Below are 22,829 nucleotides of genomic sequence, written 5' to 3'. Positions count from 1 at the left end.
CCAAGGAAGCAATGCGTAATGGCCAGTTCCTCGTGCTCATGATTAGATTTTTGTGGGGGGCACATTTCGGTTATAGTCAGGTAGGTAACTGTGTTGGCCTGAAGCAGCTGAACAAAATTCGAGTCCTATGGCACCTTTAAGGTATAAGCTTTCGTGTGCACACACATTTCTTCAGACATCTTTTTCTACATTCATTGTGATGAGTGGTTTCACATCTCATATCTTCTTAGGAAAGGATGACCCAACCTGGATAGCCCAGGTGAGCCCAATCCTGTCTGACCTCAGAAGGGTCAACCCTGCTAGCTCTTGGAAGGGCGATCCCCAAGGAATACTAGAGTCATGATGCAGGGGCAAACCACTTCTGAACATTTCTTGCCTGGCAGACAGACAATCTTAAGATCTCCATACAATAAATGGGAAATACCAAAGGGAAATGATGAACAGAGAGCAGCTGCTCTCTTTTGGGGCTCAGAATTCTACCTCCAGATGTTGCTGTCCCTCACTGTTCTTGCTGTTGGGCCACACTGGAAACACCACTCTGTGCTTTCCCTAGATGGGCTGCATGTGCTCTGTAGTCCAGAAAACCATGGCTATCCATTTTACATCAAGCTTGAATTCTCATGGGACTGAGCACAGCAGGGTGTTTGTATTCAGCCCCTGAAACTCAGAGGCAATTTCCCCCCCTCCTTGACCTGAATGTTGAGCAGATTCTTCTCTTAGATTTTTTCCGAGTCAGGGCTTTGCTTCTGATTTGTTCTTCCTGGCAAGAAGACGATGCTGACTACAGCAAGTTTGCTTTGTGGACATTGAACTCCATAGCCTTTCCTCTTTGCCAAAATCTCCAGAAAGGGGTCACGTCACATCTTTACATATCTCAAACTTGAAGCGCTATGCATGGTTATTTGGGAGAAAGCCTGATTTAAGTTCCTCCCAGTGATTTGGGGAAAGAAAGATTTTCTAATAGAGATCTATGAAGTTGAATAATAAATGTGACAAGCAGATACTAATGAGAAACTCACAGGGGAAGAGAAGGGAAATCAAGCCCTCTGCTGCTTCCCAGCTCCTAATTCAACTTCTGCTTTCTCCACTGCCTCTCTTAACCATGCTTGTTTGGCTGGTAATATGTCTTTTGGCCTTTCTTCTACCTCTGTCTTCCTTCCTCATCTCTGCTCACTCACACCGCCATCCCTGCCGGCCTGCCTTGCTTACCTGGTTGGCAGCAGTGGTGACAACAGCACCTCTCACAGTCTCCTCATCATTCCCTTCCTCAAAATGGCTGCTGTGAACTCATGATCCGCAAGGGGAGGGGCAGTATATAAATAGCTGATGCTGGACATTTATTCTCATGCTGACATCTTGCCCGCGAATGAATGAACCCTGCTACATCATTACAATCGTTTAAAGTGGGGAAAAAATAGCTATTCCATAATTGGAGATATTTTCTTTTCTCCCACACTGTTTTCAATTCTGTTCAATCAAGCTATGACTTTTACTTAATTGTCTTACTTTCTGCAGACAGATCTGCTCAGTTCAGATCTGTTTTTCTCTAAGACAACCTTTCTCAACTATTTTACCATTGAGAAACCCCTGAAGCATTATTCAGGCTTAGAGAAACCCTAGAAGTGGTGCGATCATTCATAATATGCTTGGAAAGCATAGATGAAAACATGCCTACCTTCCTACCCCCTCCAGGCCCATAATTGGCCAGGGGATGATGGTCATAACGCCTGATAAATGTTTAACACACACACACACACACACACACACACGCACAATGATAACATTTATTGTGTATAGCCAAAGGCCATTACAAAACATAATTAAAACAATATGGTACAAATACAAATAAAACAATATTTCTCTAACATTGCGTACATAAAATTGTAGACGAGGGCTACTGAGTTACAATTAATAAAAACACAGTATATCAAGGTGGGGACACCTGTAAAAAAGCTTTGGCTCGGATCTTCCTGGCGGCCAGAGCAAAAAGTGCCACCCTATATGAAATGTAGGGGTCGACATCTGATGACAGATAGGTGACTTTATCAAAATCAGAAGTGGGGTGTGAGTTTGGTAGTAACTTGGCAAGGAGTTTGCCCCTGGGTTCGGAGTACAGGGGACAAATCAAAACATAGTGGGGCAGGTCCTCCACAGATGAATTTCCACATATACACAGGCGTTATTTCCACATGTAAACTCCCACCCTTTCAGGAAACCCAGGGCCTTGAAGAAACCCCAGGATTTCACAAAACATTGGGTGAGAAAGCCTGATCAAAATGATTGCAGTGGTAGAAGGACTTCTGCCTTCCCCTCAATATTATATGGCAATATGCCCTCAATAATATATGGCAATTCTAACCCAGTGATTTACAGGCTTTGTCCTGTTCTTTTTCTCAACACGCTTTGGATAAAGCCTACCATTATTTGGATTCTGCAGAAGGGCATGCTCTAATGCAAATCAGAGAGTGCCTAAGAGCCCTTCCAATAGCAGCTGCCACTGACCCTTGAAATGACCTAACCAGAGGTCATGGGCAAAAAGCCATCTGGCATAGGGGGGACTACCACAATAAGGGGAAATTGCGTGAAACTGAACCCATCCTGCTTTTGTATTAGTAGAGCTCTTGCTCTGCTAATATGAATGTTTAACAAGTTAAAATGTTTAATAAATTTAAAAAAATATGTTAAAATTTAATTAACTCTCACCCATTCTGGAAACCCTTCCAGGCCTGTCAAGAAACTGCAGGGTTTCACAAAACCCTGGTTGAGAAAGTCTGCTCTAGGGGATTGTTATGGTGTTGTGTTAGACTACAGTAAATCCCTATGGTATGTTTTCCTTGCTTTCCCCATTTATTGTAATGGAAAATGGTCTTTATGGGCTATGATCTTTTTTTTTAACCTGTTTTTGTGTCCTTAGTCATTATTCTTCATGTGAAGCAACTGCGTTGGTGAGTCACTGTCTTCTTGCTTTAAACATCAGATACAGTAAAAAAAAAAAAAAAGAGGGGAGAGAAGTGAGGCATCATCTTATACAAACTTCTTCTTGTACTTAGTCATTTCTGCTTACCTCATGGACAAAAATAACATAGTGCAGCTCTGAAATCTTGTTAGCTCTCTGCATGAAGCGATTCATTAATTAATTCCTGTTGCAGGTTATTGTTATTGGGAAATGATGCGGGTTGATTCATGGAATTGCTTTCAGATAGTAGGAAATGATGGTGCACTAATGTAAGCCCAGGCATCTAAAGCAATGTCCTAGAACCCCGCTGCTGTATCCTGCTATACTTGTGATGTGTGAGCCATATATTGGGAAGGTTTTTTGGTTTTTTTGCCATCACCACTCGATAATATTGGCAAGGAGTCAGCGACCTTTTACAGTTAAAGACACAAAGTACGTCAGAATTTAGAGCAAGAAATCAATAAAGAATCAGTGTAAGAAAGCTTTTTTTAAATATAAAAAAATAACTGAACACATGCAATTTAACTGACTTGGAGCAGTGCTTCCTAAACTCCCATCTACTCATACCTCGCTTATACATGTGTTATATCGATGACATTCTTATTGTCTGGAAACATGGTAAAGAAGCCCTCAACATTTTCTGCCAGGCATTGTATACAGCCAGGTTCTATGCCACAGCTGCATCTGCTCCTATCCTACAGACAGATATTCTCGCTTGAGGGATCAACAACAAACCTTTTTTGAACTAAAGTATCCACCTGATGTAGTCAAGAATCAGATTAACAAAGCCTGAATGGTACCCAGAGAAAATCTGTTGCAAAACAGGCTCAAAAGAGACAATAACAGAACACCTCTAGTGGTCTTATGCAGCTTTCAGCACAATAAAGTTCAACACAACATCAGTGGCTCACAGCCTCTACTGGCTAATGATAGTTCTCTTTCACAGCTACTGGTGGGGCAAACCTTTTCTTACACACATTCAGCCCCCCCCCCTTTCTCAAACAACTTACTGCTGCCCGAGCTGTAGCAGCTGACAGTTTAAACTGAACTGCAAAGGGGGGGGGGGGTCAGCCTGAGATTAGCAGCCATTTCGGCACAGTGGTTAGCTCCTCTCCCTTTGGAAGCAGGGGAAAACAAATCTGGTTTTCCGAGATGGCTTACAGCCATTTCGGGCTGACAGCAGACAAGCATGCACCCTATTGGGGAAATTAAAACCCTATAAGTCTCTAGGACTCGTACACCTGCGAGTTGTTAGGGTACTCAAAAGTGAGACAGTTGACCTACTCACTGTATATATAATCTATTGCTAAATTCCTCTGTTTTACCAGAAGTTTAGCAAATTTTACATTAAGACAGACAAAAGAAAATACCTAGAGAATGCTTAAAATATGGAATTTGCTGCCAGAGGATGTAGGGATGGACACAGGAATAAACAGCTTTAAAAGAGGATTACCTTCAAGGCCATACGCGGTCAGGGCCCAGTGTACCTGAGGGACCGCCTCCCCGCCTATGCCCCCAAAAGAGCTCTACGCTCTACTGCCTCCAATCAGCTAAGGATCCCTGGCCCTAAAGAAGTCCGTCTGGTCTCGACCAGGGCCAGAGCATTCTCTGTTCTGGCCCCTACCTGGTGGAACGAGCTCCCAGAGGAGATCAGGGCCCTGACGGAGCTTAAACAGTTCCGCAGGGCCTGCAAAAAGGAGCTCCTCCACCAGGCATTTGGCCGAGACCAGATGTAATCTACAGCGACCAAGGGCCCCTGCTCCCCCCCACCCCCCCTCAGAATTCAATCAATAAGCCACCCCCCTCAGAATCCCATCAACAAGCCCTGGACCTGTTTGTGTTATGATTGTTTATTGTTATACTGTGTTGTGTTTGGTTGCAATTGTTGGTTATTGGTGTACATGTTCTACAGACTGTTTTATGTATGGTTCTCTGTTATAATGTAAACCGCCCTGAGCCTCCGGGGAGGGCGGTATAAAAGTATGATAAATAAATAAATAAATAAAATAAATAAATAGGTTCCTGGAGAATAGATCTATCAGTGGTTACTAGCCATGGAAACTGAGGGGAATCTTCACATTCAGAGATACTAAACCTCTGAAGCTCAGAGCCTGGAAGCAACATCAGGGGAAGGTATTGGCCTCCATGTGCCTCCAGAGGAAATGGTTGGCCACTGTGTGAGACATGATTCTGGACTAAATAAACCATTGGTTTGAGCAAGCAGGGTTCTTCTAATTCTTCTAATCCAGGTACTGATCCCTGGGTTCATCTGTAAAGCAAATGCAAGTTTGAGGCTTCCTTACAAACAGATGTATACACATACAGGTGGGAGGTTTGTGTACTCACTGCTCTCAAGGAAGGGCGCCAAAATAATAATGAATTGGAATTAGGCTGCGAGGCTTTAGCGGACTGTTTTGCGGACAAAGTCTTATCGTTCTGTTGTGACCTCATTGCCACAGTTGATGCAGAATGTGAACTGAAAGCTCTGTGACTGTCGTGGGGGATTAGGTTTGATGGCTTTAGGTGGTTCTCTTTCCCCAAAGTGGACAAACTTCTAGGGTCAGTGAGGGCAAATTTTCCTTCTTGATCCCTGTCCGTCATGGCTACTTAAGTCAGTTGATCAACGAATAGGTGAATCTCTGAGGGAGATTATCAACCTCTCTCTTTCTTTGGGAGAGTTCCTTCAGAGGCTCAAGGCTGCAGTGGTTTGTCCTCTTCTGAAGAAACCATCGCTCGACCCTTGGGACCCCGCCAACTACCACCTGGTATCGCATCTTGCGTTCCTGGGTAAGGTAGTTAAGAGGGCCGCTGCAGACCAGCTCCTAGTATTCTTGGAAGAAACTTTAGCCCTGGATCCATACAGTCTGGCTTCTATCCTCACTATGGGGTGGAGATTGTCCTGGTCACATTGATGGAGGAGACGTAGGGAGGAAGAAGAGAGGTTCAGAGACACAATCAGCATGCTTGCAGAGTTTATATCCATTTTGTGGTAGAACACTAGTGGGTGCTTTACAAACATTTCTGCTTGGCTGACACACAATGGTTGATGCACTTTCAATACACTTTCAATACACTTTCAAAGCAGATTTTCTTGTTCTGCACAGGGAACTCCAGCTGCAAAAGCATATTGAAAATGCATTATCCTACATGTGCAGAATGAGTACATGATGCCCCTGATTGCTGTCCCCTTCAGCTGACAGTCTGACTTTTTAGCAATATTGTGATAAGGTGTCTTCCTCATTATCTTCAAGGACAATTCCAAGTAATTATGAATAGAAGAAGTAGCCTGGGCATTTAAAAAGTGAAATAGCCAGCAGGCCCGAGAGGACAGCAATATGCATTGGTGAATAAGCGGATTTCTTTAGTCTTGGTAATGTTTTCTTGGAATTGTTACTGTAAGGAAAACTGGTGCTTGTAAAGAAAACTCTATGCCACTCACTCCTTCATGCTTGGTAGTATTTTCTTAGCACTTCCAGTTAGTGTTAAAGTGATGTAACGTTTTCTAGTCCCCCCTCCCCCCTCTGTGACTGCTGGCATATGAGCAATAGAGTTTTCTCGGGCTGAGATTTTGCAAGAGAGGGAATCATTTGGCGTACAGCTGAAGAGCTTACGTTAGCAAGGAGCCGTTGCAGACGTGTGCCGTGCTTTTGAAATGGAACGTGATTTGCAAGCTGTTATGATGGACGGTGTCTCAGAAATTGGAAACAGTTTTAACTTCATCTTGCGGCTGGTGCTTAGAGGAAGAAAAATCTTGTAGTTTCGGCCAGTTCGCCATTTCAACAAAGAATCGAGCATGTGGGCACCTTTAAATTTTGAGAACAGGAGAGAAGCACTCCCAGAAAATGGCCACCATGGAGGCTCAGAGCCAATCAGAAAGTGGCTGCCATGGGGTACTGGGGGCAACCACAAAATTTTGGGATGTTGGAAGTCAGATTTCCTCCTATGATGAAGTCAATTATTTCTGGGTTCTCCTGCTCCAGTTATGTGGAAGGAAGGCCTAGACTGGCTGTTTCCGTTGTGGAAGAAGCAAAATCCAGTGGAGAGTACCACGGGCAGCATGTTATGGATGACTGCTTTAGCCAGTGCATATACCAGTATGGTGTAATAGTTTGAGTGTCAGACTAGATCCTTTTCTGCTTTCAAAGGTTTATTCAGAGTTCCTCTTTGTTTGAGTGCATTTATTTGCAGCATTTTATGCCTCTTCATTTCTGCAACAAGCTGTTTTCTTCTCAGTGTCATCCTTGGTTATTGCTGTAATTTTTCTGCAACAACTCATGAAATGAGAAGATTGTGGCGGATTGTTTGTTGGGGGGTTCTAAATGTTGCTTTGCATAAAGTTCCTGATTGGTCCAATTTGTGACTGATGTGTCTCACAAAGGCAGCTTTGCCTCTAAGCTCTTTTGTTTACCCTTCGGTATCCATTTTTACGGGGTACTGCCCCCTGCCAGGATACCTCCATCTCCACCCTTTCCTTGACGCAGTCCTCACTCATTTTACTGCCAGGTTGTGCAGCAATGTTGGGCTTCTGCTGCTGTGATTCTTTATGGGTGAGTGAGTTGATAGATGACCCTGGGAGTAAGCCCAGGGTCCTCTTTAGGGTGGCCAGGTTCACCCAGGCCCTATGGAGTAAGGCCCCTTGTATGGTGAGTGTATGTTGGGTAGCTTAAAAATGTCATGGTAAGTAATTTAGGAAATGATATTTCCTGCTTCAGATCTGGGTTTTGAGAGCATCGTGTGATTGACACAAGAGTAAATGTAACCAAGCCAATGGGCTACTCCTATGTAAATCCTGTAGATCGACATGTCAAGATGGGGCAGAATTCTTTCAAAAGACAGAAACTGCAGAAAGTCTTTGCCACATAAGTCTGACTCTGCCCACCTCAGGGTCTGTTAAGCTTCCCCCCTCATACATGCCAGACTGTGGCCCTTGAAGTGCCCGAGAGCTGATGGTTTGTAGGGTCATTAACCGTGTAAAGAAAATGCCCCCTTAAATCTTCCCCCCCCCCCTTCCCACAGCTCTGAGCCTCCTACCCCTCCTCTTTGCTAAGAAAACTTTCCTGGAAGTAAATGTCACTGAATAAATCTGGATTGTCTCACCGTCCTATTGAAAATTCTAGTGATGAATTGTTTTATTAGCTTAGTTTTTTCCTCACGGGTAATTTCCCCCCATTGTTTAGTGGGGCTTTGGCCTCATATTAGAAGAATTGTGAAAGAAAAGTTGGCCATAAGGAATTTACATTGAGCTTTTGTGCCAAATGCCCCTCCAGTGCTGCTCCTGAAGGACAGGGAACCCACAGGAGCAAAATGAAGCAGCAATTAGAAGTTTGCACTGATTAGATTAATTAGATTGATCAAAATACGGCTCCAAGCCAGCTACAAAACCCACACAATCCAGCAAATAATGGAGAAGTTTGCACTGTTTTCAGCTCCTCCCCAAATCTATAGGAGTTTTAGGATAATTCATTTCTATTTCAATATTTAATTACGAATCGAACATTGAAAAGCTGGTCACTTTTGTTCAGCTTTTTATTTCTCTTTATTCATAACCAAAATGTCCTCTAGGTCAGTCTGTGCTCACTGGTGAATTTAGCGCTGTGTTCTCAAAATATTTATTTTACTGCCTCTGTGAAGCCAAAACTAATGCAGCGGATAACTGGATGAACTCCCAGTATTCATGGGATTATATTTTGTCACAGTTGAACAACAGCAGATCCATGTTAAGAAGAGAGTAACTCTGCTGTGCTGACATGATAATGAATAGGTATTTGCCTACATGGAAATTATTGCTATTCAGGAAATAAAATGGAATAGGTGGAATGGACCTAAGAAGTATTATACTCCCCTGAGAAGCATTATACTCCACTGAGGTCCTGCTCTGCCCCAAAGCCCACCCATTCCCAGTTCCACCCCCAAAGACTCTGGGTATTTCTCAATCCAGAGCTGACAGCCCCAATATGACAGCATCAAAGATGTAGCATGCTGTCTTTGAACTCGTGAGTACCGATTCATGAAAGCACAGCCTTAACATGGCTTTAAAAACCACAACATAAAATTACTTTGAGGCCTTTATGGGTGTTCTGTGCAACTTCATTGACAAGCTAAAGGCATAATCTTTGAGTCAGTTTTGACTTAACCACTGGTTTGTAAAAAGAAAGTCCAATGACAGATACAGATGATACGGAGCAATATTGGTGAAGAGGAGGATGCTATTGGTGGAGAGGAGAATGCAGTAGCAGTCATGATTCATTGTAATGTTGTTTGTATCATACCCATGACAGTCTAGAGCAGTCTTTCTTGCCTTTTTTACCATTGAGAACATTCATCAGACTTTGAGGAACCCCAGAAGTGGTGCAATCATGCAAAATATGGTCATCTGGGGCCCCTCCTGTTCCCACCCCCTTTAGGCCCATCTTTAGCCATTTTGGAAGGGGGAGGCAGGTCGACATATCCTCATGTAGTCCTATCATCTAATACAAGTTTAACAAAAATTTAAAATATATTGAAAATTAATTAACTCTCACCCGTTTGGGAAACTCCTCCAGGGCCGTCAAGAAGCCCCAGGGTTTCACGAAACCCTGGTTGAGAAAGCCTGGTCTAGAGGAAAGAAGCTGATAATAATACATGGGACCAGTCCAAATATTAGTGAAACAATTGTCAATGCTACTGATTCTGATAGGCCTGAATTGTATATTTGAGTGGAATTAGGTAATGGAAAAGATATGAAACAAAACGGTGACTTTAGATCAGAAGGTGTCCTTTCATTCTCAGAAGAATATCTTTGTATCCAGCCCATGGTTATCAACACACTGGCTGTGCTCTCCTAATTAGAATTCTACCTTCCATCGACTTCAGGATTGCATTGTTAGTATTACAGAACGTTTGTCAGTGAAACGCAGTGATCACGTTATTGCTTCGTCTCACTAAACTTTGCAAAACAGATGGTCTTGAATTTTTGTTATACTCAATCCCATTTAACTTGGAGAAAAAAACATCTTGGTTGAAAATACCTTGACGAGCTTGTACAGAATAAATCCCCACATACTTCTATATATTTAGCCCTCTTGCTGCTGGAAAAGGAAAACCATGGTGTAAACTGCACGGAGCTTTTATTCCAGCCCAAGATCGATTCAGTCCCTGCCCTCTACACAGAATGCGATTTCCGTTTGGATTTGGGGCGATTTTAATTTTCCTTCTGCGGCAAGAAGGATTGATCCGGAGTGACCCTACCTTTAGGGTGCAATATCTTGGAGTGCTGAAAATCCTGAATAAAGAAAGCTCCGTGGTAGAGAACCTCTGATAGGCCACACCTGGTCATATGACACGCTTACCTTAAAGGAGAAGCCCCTAACTTCTCTCAACTTCTGTCGGTCCTGGATTTTTTCTCCCTTCTCTGCCTTTTTCGATCCTCTTCCCCTCCCCTTCAAGAAAAGAAAGAGGCTCCCTGCTTGGCTTCTCCCCCCCCCTTCAAGAAAAGAAAGAAAGAGGCTTTAAGAAAAGAAAGAAAGAGCCCCCCCCCACCTTCTGAGCCTCCCTAACTACGTGCAGAAGACTTTCCTGTTCCAATGGGGAGGAGGGGGGAGAGGAGGACCTGAGTTCAAAGCAATCTGAATTCAACAGGATTGACAATGGAATAAAGAAAGTAAGTGCAGACTCTGCCCATGTCACCTTTCCTTCTCTTTCTCTGATAACATATCTCACAACAGTAAATGCTGCATCCCTTTGGTTGTACCCGGTGGTTCAGTCAACCTTTTTCTTTCTGATCGCTGGCCATTAATGCCATTAGTGACTAGGAGTGTAAAGATTATTTCCGTTTTTTGCCACTGGCAAAGGGAAACATCTGTGCTAATAAGTGCATCTCAGCAACTGTCATATGGGTAGATAGTTGGAACAAATATCTTTATTTTAAAAGCCTGGAGCAATTTTTGGTCCCAAAGGCAGTTGCCATTTCTACTTCCAGTCTACTTTATTTGAAGCCATTTAAGTTTCCAGCTGTGTAGCTGTAGTCATCTACTGAACTATTTGTTTCCTCCAAGCAGGAAAGCTTTGGACTGAAGGCCTTCTTGGTGACAGGATAGTTGATTAACAGTATGAATTCTTTTTGCTTCCTCTTTTGTCATTCCCCCAACTAAGAAACCAAGCTAGTCTTTAAATTCTTAACTACATCTTCATATTTTTACATTGTGGTTTTCACATGACCATTCTAAACCAGATATTATTCGTTGTTGAGCCAGTTGCAAAAACGAGGCCCTTAGTGCTCATCCAACTGGCAGATGCATTGAGATACGTTTTAATGTAATTTATGGTTTTAAATGCTTAAGATTGTTACTACGTTTCACAGAATGATGTTACCCGCCACATGCCTTATGTGAAGGTGGGCTACAAGAATAAAGATGTATGTATGTATGTATGTATGTATGTAAAGTGATACAGGGATAGGAGTTTCACACAACAAATTTCTTTACATCATTGAGTCATCTCTGAAGTACTATGGCCATTTAAAACAGTGATGCTCCTCCTCAGCCCTTTTTCATTGTGTGATTTTCCTCAGGTCTTTTTTTTAAACATTCTAACTGTAACACTATAGCGTTATAATGGTATCATTGAGATCAATTTATCTCAGTGGTACTGTTATAACCCTCTAGAGCTACAATTAGAATGGTAATAAACCCTCCAAAGAAGATTGCATGGCAAAAAGGGGCAAAACTGTTGACAGTTTTGCAAATGATCAAATTAAATGAGTAAGGATTAAGTGAATAAAAATTGTTTATATCAGTGCAAGAAAATGATGACTATGCCACAGACAATCCATGCTAACCTTAACTTATAGAATCATAAAATGAAAAGGTTTGAAGGGGACTAAAGACCATCCAGTACGACCCCTTGAACCATGCAGGGTACTCTAAAGCAGTCCAGAGAAATCAGTAATCTAAAGCAAGCCAGACTGGGGTGGTGGGAGGAGTTGGGACTAATCACCGACCTTATTGGGACTCTGGGGAGTCACTCACCCCAGAGCACCAAACAGGCAGGGGATGCCCTGTCCCCAACTGCCTCCCCCTCCTCCTTCCAGCCACATGAAGAGGTGGTAGTCAAGTAAGATGGCCCCTGCCCTGAACAGCACCACCACAGACTTGCCAGGCCTCGGCAGAGCTGCCTGGGTTGGGGGGGGAGCCTAGAACCCGTTGTGTTTTTTTGTACAACGGGCTTTTCTGCTAATAATTAAATAATCTTAAACACCTTCCAGGAGGGAAAATCTATAACATACCTGGGCACTTCCACCTGCCTTGGTCTAGTCCATCCTTTCTCAACTAGTCCATCCTTTCTCAACTTTACCATTGAGAGACCCCTTTAGTCTTTGAGAAACCCCAAAAGTGGCGCACTCATGCTGAATATGGTTGGGAAGCATAGCTGTGTACATGGCCACCTGGGGCCCCTTCTCTTCCAATCCCTTCCAGGATCATCACTGGCCATTTTTGGGAGGCGGCGGACACAAGTTAACATCACTATTTACAGTCATATTATGTTTAACAAATTAAACAATATATATTAAAAATGAATTGACTCCTACCCATTTGGGAAACTCTTCCAGGGACGTCAAGAAACTCCAGGGTTTCACAAAACCCTTGCTGAGAAAGCCTGGTCTAGTCGCATGTTCTTAGTTAACCTTCCTTATAGATTTGTAGTGAGGATAAAGTGGAGGAGAGGAGAATAATGTAAGCTACTTTGGGTCCTCATTAGGGAAAAAGGTTGTGTATAAATGAAAAAAGATAAATAAAATATCTGATTAATCTCATGTAATGCTTTATTGAACTGTAGTCTACAAGCAGTAGAGCAGTATGAGTTTGTTTGCTTTTGAAGCCATGGTAGTTATATCAGTACAAGCTACTGATATAATTACTGATATAATTACTAAAAAAGTCTTCTAGCCCAGTGGTCCCCAACCTTTCTATCACCGGGGACCACTCAATGCTTGACAAGTTTACTGAGGCCCAGTGGGGGGGGGGTAGTTTACTCCTCTACTCTCAACCACTGCCCTAACGCTCTCTGATCGCTATGGTAATGTTTAAACATCCCTTCAAAATAAGATACAGACACGCCACAACAATGAACATAAGGAACATTTTATTTTCATGGAAATTTTAACTCATGACAATGACAAATCAACGGGAACCCTGAGCTTGTTTCTCTGCAACAGTCCCATCTGGGAGTGATGTGAGACAATGACACCCGAAGTGTGTTGTAAAGGGCCGGGGGGGATGAAGTAAAGGGCCGAGGGAGGGAGAAGGTGTCCTTCACGGCCCACCTCCAATTAGTTGACGGACCACATGTGGTCCACGGCCCACAGGTTGGGGATCGCTATTCTAGCCAAAAAAGAGTAGGAGATGCCTAGTCGAGCTACCTCTCAAGGCAGGAAGAAGACTGGCTTAAGAGGGGTGTTTCCCATGGAAGACAGGAGTTCAGTTTGACTTGCCTCCCTCAAAGAGAGATGGGAAATATCCATCAAGCTGTCCTCCTGACCTTCGAGGAGAAGGACCCTTTTCAGTAAGTGTCCAATGGTCATTTTGAAGCCATGGTACTTATATCAGTACAAGCTACTCTGTATCTACAGCATCTTGGGTATTTACCATATTTGGTGAATCTTATTTGAAGAATAGGGATAGTTTAATCTGCAGATTGTTGCTGGGCCTAGCAGATTATGGCCTTTGAGGATGCTATGGCACTTTTGTAGCTTTTCAACAAGGTTTAAATAACATGGTAACTTTATTAATAAACAAATCCCTTTTGGCTCCAGGGAACGCTACACCATACGTCTATGAACGTGAATCAGATCTAGTAACAGAATCTTTCATCTTCGGTGTCGACTGACATAGGCTTTTTTGTTCATGAATGTCCTCATGGTAGTGCCCAGGTATTCGGTTTCCCTCTGGAAACATTGGCTCGTTTTATATCCTAGTCACAATGTTTTAAAGATTACTTCACTCAACAATGGCTGTGTGAAATATCTGAACCCAGAGCTCTTAAGCGATTCAGAGTGGGGTCGGCTATTTTTTTCCATCGTACCATTTGGTTTCGGTTTCCACGATCTTTCTGCCGTGGTAGGTGAGACCAGTTGAAGTTCTTTATGGTAAATCAGTCTTTTTCTATATTCAGTCAAATGGCCTTATCCAGTTCTGTTTCTTGGTAAGAAAACATTTTGAATTGGAAACATTACAAAACTATAGTAATGTTTGAGGGAAGTCTTCATCTATGTGGTGTAGTGTGATATAGCAGTTAGTGTTGGGCTATGGTCTGTGAAATCCTGGTTTGAATCTCTCTTCTGCCCTGGAAGCTTGCTGGGTGACTTCGGGTCAGTCACATAGTTTCAGCCTAACTTACCTGAGTCAGTTTTATGAGGATAAAATAAAATGGAAGAGAAGAGATCAATGAAAGCTACTTTGTGTTCCTATTGGAGAGAAAGGCAAGGTATAAAAAGCATAAATAAAAAAAAAAGATTCTGATGTGCGCTTGAAATCCTCATAAAGTGAAATAAATTATTACTTTCAGGGCCTTTCAGTTCAAATTTTTGTTGATACATCTTTTCTCTGAATTTGAAATGCGATAGAGGAAAACTTCTGAATACTCATGGAATGAAATATATATTGTTTTTTTTTAAAGAGAACTTCTAATTTATTAAAGATAAACAGATGTTGTGAATCATACCAAAGAGACTGGATTTTGTTCCTAAAGATGTCCTTAGTGTAAATATATATTTTTCCCTGGATCATTTTGGAAATCCAATGATTTGGATTGTTTTAAATTTACTGTCCTTGGTGAATAATAACAAAGCAATTGCCCAGTATGTGATATCAGTTCTAAATTTCTTGAAACAGTACAGAGTGGTCCTTTTTTGGAGCATCTTGTGGTGTTGGCATCTGGGAATATCAGTCAGCAGAGCAGGTTCTGCATTTGTCTGCTTTGCCATTAAAGGGAGTCATTTGGCTTAATGATTAGTTATTATATAGGAATCAGCACAGCAGAAGCTGTTTTGCACAGGTCATAGCTCAAGAACACCACCAGTATAAGCTATTCAGCAGGAAAGCCAGCCAAGGTACCAAACAATTTTGGATGACATTAGTGAGTGGAAATCATTGGAACAGCTCTCTCAAACACCAGCAGCTTCCTTTAAAAAAAAGATTATTCCAGGAGAAGGGGCAGGTAGTTCTGTATCATTGTACAGATCTGTGACTTTAAAGGAGAACGCTTTATGTGTTTCTGGCAGAAGTCAGAATTCAATCTGTTATCAGTTTTGCCTTTCATTCCTTACAGGGAAATCTCAGGGATGGTGTAAAAAGTTAAATCTGCTATTTGTTTAATGGCCAATAGCTAGTTTGTTTGGACAGTGCACTTCTCAGTGCAATGTGGTGTTCATTCGGAAATATTTAGAAAGTCTTAGTAAATATAGTATAGAACAATATTTCTAGTAAATATTGCCTCGTGATGATAAACTTTACTATTTGCTGGGGGTCTCTATCCAACACAGCATATAATAATTCCTTTCTTTTTTTTAATTGAAGAGGGATTTATATTCACAGATGCGATATGTTTGTGCAAAAGCAAATGTTGTGTTAGGATGAAACAGTAAGGGTCTCTGAGTTCAGCAGACGTGAAAGGGAGGGAATGCACTTTTATCTCCGTGTAGCATACTGATTGCATATTTGAGGATACTCCGTACTGTTCTGAAATGTAAAGCTGGCTCAAACTCAGGGAAGACACTCTGCAGAGATATTTTTGCTAGGCGAAACAGAACTTTGAGAGGAGGCCAAAATGTATTTCAGTTTCAAAACCTGAAGAAACCTGAATCGTAAATGAAGTATGGGAGATGGGATACAGGATGTTAAAATACACGACAATCAGGGGAAATGAGGTCCCTCGACATTCTGTTTCACATAGACAGTCATGAGGGAACAAAATATCTTGTGTCAAATGGGAACCGTACAGATTTATGAGTCTCATGGAGATACTAATCACAGACATCTTTCCCTCCTTAATATTCATGCTAGAAGGGATATAAAGAACTGCCTTTCACTATTTACCTCAGATCCTTTCAACTGAAGATGTCAGGAGACAAACTTGGGACGGTATATATAGAACATATGTGTTGCTACTTAAACGTGGCCATTTTCTGATGGTCTCCCTACCTCTGACACAATGCTGGGGTAAAAGTGTGTTTGTTTGGTGTTTCCAACTTGTGCACTTTTGTATTATTCACAGTCAGAGTAGTTCAGCAGTGGAATAGGCTGCCTAAGGAGGTGGTGAGCTCCCCCTCACTGGCAGTCTTCAAGCAAAGGTTGGATACACACTTTTCTTGGATGCTTTAGGATGCTTAGGGCTGATCCTGCGTTGAGCAGGGGGTTGGACTAGATGGCCTGTATGGCCCCTTCCAACTCTATGATTCTATGATTCAAGAACAAAAAAAAAACAGGATATATTTCTTCATTCTAAAAATACAAACCTGGAAAGAAATAATCGATTTAAGAGGAGGGAAATGATCCAAATTATGATTTGGATTATCCAAGGCAAAAATTCCCAATTTGTGAGTATAATTTATGTTTATTGGAGTAATATAGTAATATTCATAATTATTATAGCAATAACAGTTGCAGCGTTCTTTATAACTAGAGAGCAGCACCAGCTCAGTTCATTAAAAAGCTGCACCTCCTTGTTTTATTTCTTAAGATTTCCAAACAATGAACATTTGGGAGCCAGTGGTAAGCATTTAGTGAAGTTCTATGGATCTCCAGTGTTCTAAAATAAATACAATTTCTTTAAAATAAGAAATAAGCTACTGCTGGCTGTGCTTCATTGGATTGATGTCCATAATCAATGGGATTTTGCGTCTTCAGCATGAGCTGACAAAAGCATGTGGAGTCAAGATGCTCTTTCAAAGAATCTGCCTATTTGGAGTGCCTTCTGGATTTTGCTACTAAAAAGAAAAGCTAATGGTTGTGCCCCCTTTCATGCATAATCTCCTCACACTGGGATCACCAGCATTCCAAGCGTATTTGGATATGGCGCTGTTCTGATGGCTTTGAACTGCTCAGGTAAAAATAACTTATATGTTTGTATATGGATTTTTCAGCCCTTTTCAGCTGCAGCAATCTGAGGCAAGATGTACAGCAAACAAATAGTAGAGTTCCTTCTGTTACTAAGTCCTCAGAGAATACCAAAGAACGGGAGGCTCTAGTCATCTAAAATGGTAATTTGAATGCATTAGAACTATCCTAATTATCATAAATGCTTCCGAGCTTCTGGAGGGATGGGGAAATATGTATAATCGTGTAGGCAGGCGGCAAATAGGAAAGGCAGATGTCACGTTGACCCGCTGTCATTGGAATCTGATTATCTGTGGCTTGACCTTCTCCCTAGATTTGAGGTCATCATTGATGAAATCCGTAAGCCCTAGACATTTAGAACTAGTAGGAACATCTTACAGAAGAATATGATGATTATATTTTGTTTTGCAAGACAACAAAGTGGTGCATCAGAAGTATAAGGAATGAACATGAATATTTGGGGAATGAGTGCAACCAATGGATGAACATCAAGTGAATAAAAATTCAATGAAGCACAGTGTTTTACGACATAGAGAATTTTCAAATACCACATGTGTTCTCATTAGCAAGGCTTTTTGTGCATCTATTCTCAAAGGGTCAATTCAGAGACTTCTGATATTTTCTAAGAAAGGTGCGTTAAATTGCAATAAAAGGAGTTTCATGTTGGTATTTCTAACGTGCATACCAGTAGGATTTTCTCCCCCCCCCCCCTCCCCAGCAGAATTTGAAAGAGTGTTTGCATTTCATGATGTTCTTGACTTCAACGGATAATTTTCTTTCGGGCTGGCCTAATTAAGTGTAGAAAGTAGCAGGCATGTGATGGTTTCTGTTCTTGCCAAAAATGTTCACAGTTCAAAGGTGGTTATGAGATATCTTGAATATGGAAAAAAATTAACGTGTGCCAGCAACAGAACTGGACTATGTGCAAATTAGCTCTGTGGCACATTGAGCATACTTTGATTGTCTTGTAAACTTTGTAAATTACATCTCTCTGATTATGCATGGTGGTGGTCTCACCAGCCACCGTTGATTCCTAGTGGCAGGGCAGCATGCCCCGCCACCTCCTGCGTACGCACGAGGGAAGACATCCCCAAGCATACACCATCTATCCCAGAGCTGTGCATGTACACACACAAATCCAGGGCAGGTGGGTTCTGCTGTGCTTTGTGGTGTTGGCAGCAGCAGGGGCAGGCGGGGGGCATGAAGATCCCACTGCACAATGGTGGGAGAGCAGCATGCTACTCCCTTATGCACGGGCCTGGCACAGCTGGGACTCTGGTGGGCGCAGTGGCAAGGAAGGGAACACGTTTCCTTGCCACGAGCCATCAGAGACCCTAATGTGGGCCACAGTCGGGAAGGGGCCTGGATGGCACCAGTGGCTTGTGTAAGCAGGGATTAGCCCTGATGGCATGCAGGCGTTGGCCCACCTTTCTTGGCCTGTGCATAATCTATGGCCCATTATGCCCACGCTGGTGGCAGCAGCGCTTCGGTTAAAATCACTGCCGCCACCAGCACAGGTGCCTCCCGGCCCAGGGCTACAGAAGCCCAGGGCCCCCCCACACTCCCTCCCCGGGCCGTCCAAACCACCCCCCCGCCGCACCGGCTTACCTTCTGTCCCTGGCGTTCAGTGCCCGTGAGCATGCTACACTGAGGCAGCCCAGCATGCCCCGCCCCTGTGCATACACGGGGAATGGTGAGGCATCCTGCCCCGCCACAACAGCATGGTGGCAGCTCACAATAGCTGCCACCGTGCATAAGAGGCCTATGAGAATTAAACAGCACATCATTTGGAAAGGTAGTACAAAACCAATATGTGAAATCTAATTTCTTAATGCAGCCATTTGAGCCTCTCTCAGTTTTGCTTAGAACATGTCATAATGTTCACTTGTGTTATCAAGGCTACATTCTTCTACATGATATGCTGCTACTCTGTGGGGTGGTTGCCCTCTTCCACTACGCATGCAGGTTCAGGAGGGATGCACATAGAATGTTTAGGAAGGTAGACACCCACTTCGCTAGCTGAATCAATCTTGGCAGTCCATAGGGTGACAGCCAGATCACTTGACATCTTCTACTCAAGCCAACACCAACCAACAAATGATGATTACTTGTAATTACATAGGTGTTGGGTATTCAAGTTTGAAGACAGAATTTCATTGGGGAAAGTTTTCTCAAACTTTTGAGATGATGATTGGCAGGGGGGAACTGAACCTGAGCTCTCAGTGTCTCGTAGCTTCTCATTGTACGGAAACTTGGCTGCAAAGCTCCCTTGAGAACGTCTTACAACCTCTTATCATGTTTGATTCTTATTTTAACTCCCATATTCGTTTTGCTTCTCTTTTCATCAACTCAGTATGAGCACAGCCCTAGCTCTGCTCCTGTCCTCAAGATGGCCATGCGTGAACAAGACCCCTCAAACACTTTTTTTAGGGGGCGTGATTTTTTCTTTTGTTTCAGGTTTCAGTGAGCCAACAAATTGGATATTTAATTGCTCTCTCTCTCTTCCTTTCTGGTTGGTGCGTTATTCATATCCCTTCATTCCTTTATGGTGTCGCTCTGTTTAATTCTCTCAGGTTGTGGTAGAAATGGAGTGTGTTCCGGAAATTGTCCCCATGAGGCGAAGCCTTATTTGCTTAGGTGGTTGATTCTCCATTCAAGGCTGTGAAGTGATTGATTCACTGTTACACAGGGAAGACAAATGCTCACTTGCCATGAGCATATTATTGAAACGCAAATAATTTTGCTGAATTATGGAGATGTGTTGTTTTTAATAACTCTTCTGAATTTGCTCTATGTATAGTCCTATGACTCTGACTGTGACAAAAGGGGAATTATTGTATTTCCTGCTTGGGGAAAGATCAGAAATACATAGTAATGAATGCCACATAGAAAGAGTTCTTGATAGTATATGCTGGCCTACAGCAGTAGAATAAAACATTATCAAGGCTAGCACAATTCAGTTTAATTTTTAAAAACCTTATTTTCTATTTAGATGATCTATTTAGTCTGGGGATGAACTGGAGATACCCTCATCCCTAGACTAAACAAATCAGTTTCCTTGAAGAAAATGGCTGTTTTGGATGGTGGACTCCATAGCATTATACAACACTGAGATCGATCCCCGCCCTGAATCCCGCCTATTCCCAGCTCCTCCCCCAAAGTCTTCAGGTGTTTCATAACCCAGAGCTGAACACCCTAGAGTGAAGGGAGCATGGGCCAATGGCCTCTCTGGCTGGGCTGGGATTTCTCTTGTCTTTCTCCACCTCATCCTGAGGTTTTAAGAGACTGCTTTCTTGGCCTTCTGATGCTGCTTTCCTGGCCTTCTGAGGCCTCAGGAGGCCCAAGTTTCGTTCTTTCATGCTTCTGTACTGGGACCTCTCCGTTCCTTTTTTTGTTTTGGGGCTTCCTCCTCTAAGCCGGATCCTGGGTGCAGTCTGTTGCTTGAATCCCTTCCCCCTTCTGAGGCATTTGCTGGTCTTGGAGGGCTCTGAGAGTGCTGCCGGGACATTTCTGGGTGTAAGCTTGCCCTTGCTCCTTTCTCCGTAACCCCTACTCAGGCTGCCTGAATCAGCAGGGTCTGGCTGGGGATGTCCCCTCAAAAAGTTCTCTCTAGAGCAGGTTAGTGTGGGCTAGGTCCATCCTCTCCCCCCCCCCCCGCGTAGGGTTGTCAGCTCTGGGTTGGGCAATACCTGGCTATTTGGGGGGGTGGAGTCCAAGGAAGGCAGAGTTTGGGAGGGGAGAGATTTCGATGGAATATAACGCCATAGAATTCACATTTTAAAGCAGCCTTTTTCCCCAGGTGAATTGAGGTCTGTTGCCAGGAGTTTAGTTGTGACAGTGGGAGATCTGCAACCAATCCCTGGAGGTTTGTAAGCCTAATTCATGGATAGTGCTTCAAAACCGTACTGTTCATCTTTGTTCAAACATCCCTAAAAACAGTATTTTTTTTCTAGTCACAGTGTTCCATACTTGGGTTTAGCAATGCTGCTTACCCTCATTAGTGCTTTTTAAATGTCTTTACTGAAGTGTAAGACCTCTCTTTCTTTCTCTCTCTTTTACATATACACAAACATGTGCGCGCCTGCTAAATATAAACATACAATTTTCCACATGAATCAACTGAATGGGGCTCAGATGCGTCAAAGTCAATTTGATTTTCATTACCTCGGGTCTATTCAGCTGCTTTTTGTTGTTGTAATGGCCTCTGTTCTGCATAAATAGCCAAAGCCCTTTTCCTTTTCAGCCCTTGAACAGTCTCTTGAATACAGTTCAGTGATCTGAAATTATTATTTTGTTCTTTTGCTGTGATGTGCCAAACCTGTTAAGGTGCAGCTATTTTAAACATTAGAATTGATTTTTGATTTGTGCTAAATCTAAGAGCAGTGTGCATTTTGAAAAAAGTGAATTGATACAGATCCTTGTAGCAAGCTTTCATGAATTTCTACGTTATGAATGGAGTTCTATACTTAGCTGTGGACATCTACTTGGTGTATTGTTTAGTATTTCATACATAAGCACCTTGAAGGGTGAATGTGTGACTACACTAGGACTATAATTTTTGTTGTTTCATTTGGAAGCACAGCCATGTATCACGTAACAGTAAACTGAATTCCTTGTATTACACAAACAATATCTGTGGCATTAGTCTGTAATGCAGCTGTTGTAAACTTTCTTACCATTGAGAACCTCCTGAAACATTCTTCAGGTTTTGAGACCCCAGAAGTGGCACAATTATGCAGAATATGGTTGGGAAGCATATCTGTATCCTTGCCTACCTAGGGCCCACCATTGGTCATTTGGGGGGGGGGGCAGGTCAACATGACCACATGTGGTCATATCTCATGATAAATGTTTAACAAATTTTAAAAAATGTTAAAAATTAATTAACTCCCACCCATTTGGGAAATCCTTTCAGGGCTGTCAAGAAACCCCAGGGTTTCATGAAACCCTGGTTGAGAAAGCCTGCTCTAATGATACAGTATTGGTTTTATGATGTGCAAAAGTCATGACAAATAAATAGTAGTATAAGGGAGGTTCTATAAATATTTTGTTTCTAATTCACAGCTTCTGTGTCTCAAATCTGCTTGAAAATTTCAAATGCAGACTTGGAAACCATCTCTTTAATAACAGATGTTTCAAAGTTAGCTTTATCCGTTACATGTACCTGAAAGATAGAAGGCCTTGAAAGAAAGCTGGCTCCTGATGAAAGATAACCCAAAAATGTTACACACAAAATGTTTTTATTTATAAAATGTTTTTATTATAGTACATATTTGGATGCTAATGTAGGACAGCTGTATTTTCTCTTTATGGCCCAACTTGAGGGTGGGGGGGGGGACAACCTCGTCTTTTGAATAAATATCCATTGGTGAGGGGTAGTGACATCTGCACATGTTCAGATAATCATGCTTTGTGATAATTAAGGTTCCAGAGCTGAGGGCAAGAATAAAAATGTTCTAAAGTTAATAAAGAGTGAGGCCCAGCGCAAATTAAGTTGTGCTTTGTCCTGGGATCCATTATCTCATTTCAGACAGTTGCTTCTCAAAAATATTTAAACTTTTTATTCAGTATTATCTCAGTATATTCAGACTATGTTGAAAAAATATACTGTAAAGCCACCTGAGCCCCAGGGGATGGAAGGGGTAGAGGTCTAGGAATAAAGATACATTAAAGAAAAACAAAAGCATATCAGCATTAGTCAGGGTAGGTGTACTGTTTTCGGTTAAGGTTCTGTTCTGTCAAGTGAGTGTGTCCATCTTATTCTTCCATCCAAAGCAATCTCT

At 42.4% G+C, this 22,829-nt stretch overlaps 1 protein-coding gene and 1 long non-coding RNA gene across 9 annotated transcripts in view; one reads left to right on the top strand and one right to left on the bottom strand.

The window, feature by feature from the left end:
- LOC143829166 (uncharacterized) overlaps positions 1-1,529 on the bottom strand; it is a 53,059-nt gene extending 51,530 nt beyond the window's left edge. The window contains exon 1 of the long non-coding RNA XR_013228013.1: positions 1,210-1,529. This is a non-coding gene — a long non-coding RNA (uncharacterized LOC143829166). The remainder of the gene's footprint in view (positions 1-1,209) is intronic.
- OSBPL6 (oxysterol binding protein like 6) overlaps positions 1-22,829 on the top strand; it is a 150,711-nt gene that overhangs the window by 34,771 nt on the left and 93,111 nt on the right. The window lies entirely within an intron of this gene.

This window comes from Paroedura picta, chromosome 2, assembly GCF_049243985.1.
Source record: "Paroedura picta isolate Pp20150507F chromosome 2, Ppicta_v3.0, whole genome shotgun sequence".
NCBI lineage: Eukaryota > Metazoa > Chordata > Lepidosauria > Squamata > Gekkonidae > Paroedura > Paroedura picta.
Note: the sequence above shows the minus strand (reverse complement) of the source record. Positions and strands in the feature narration are given on the sequence as shown.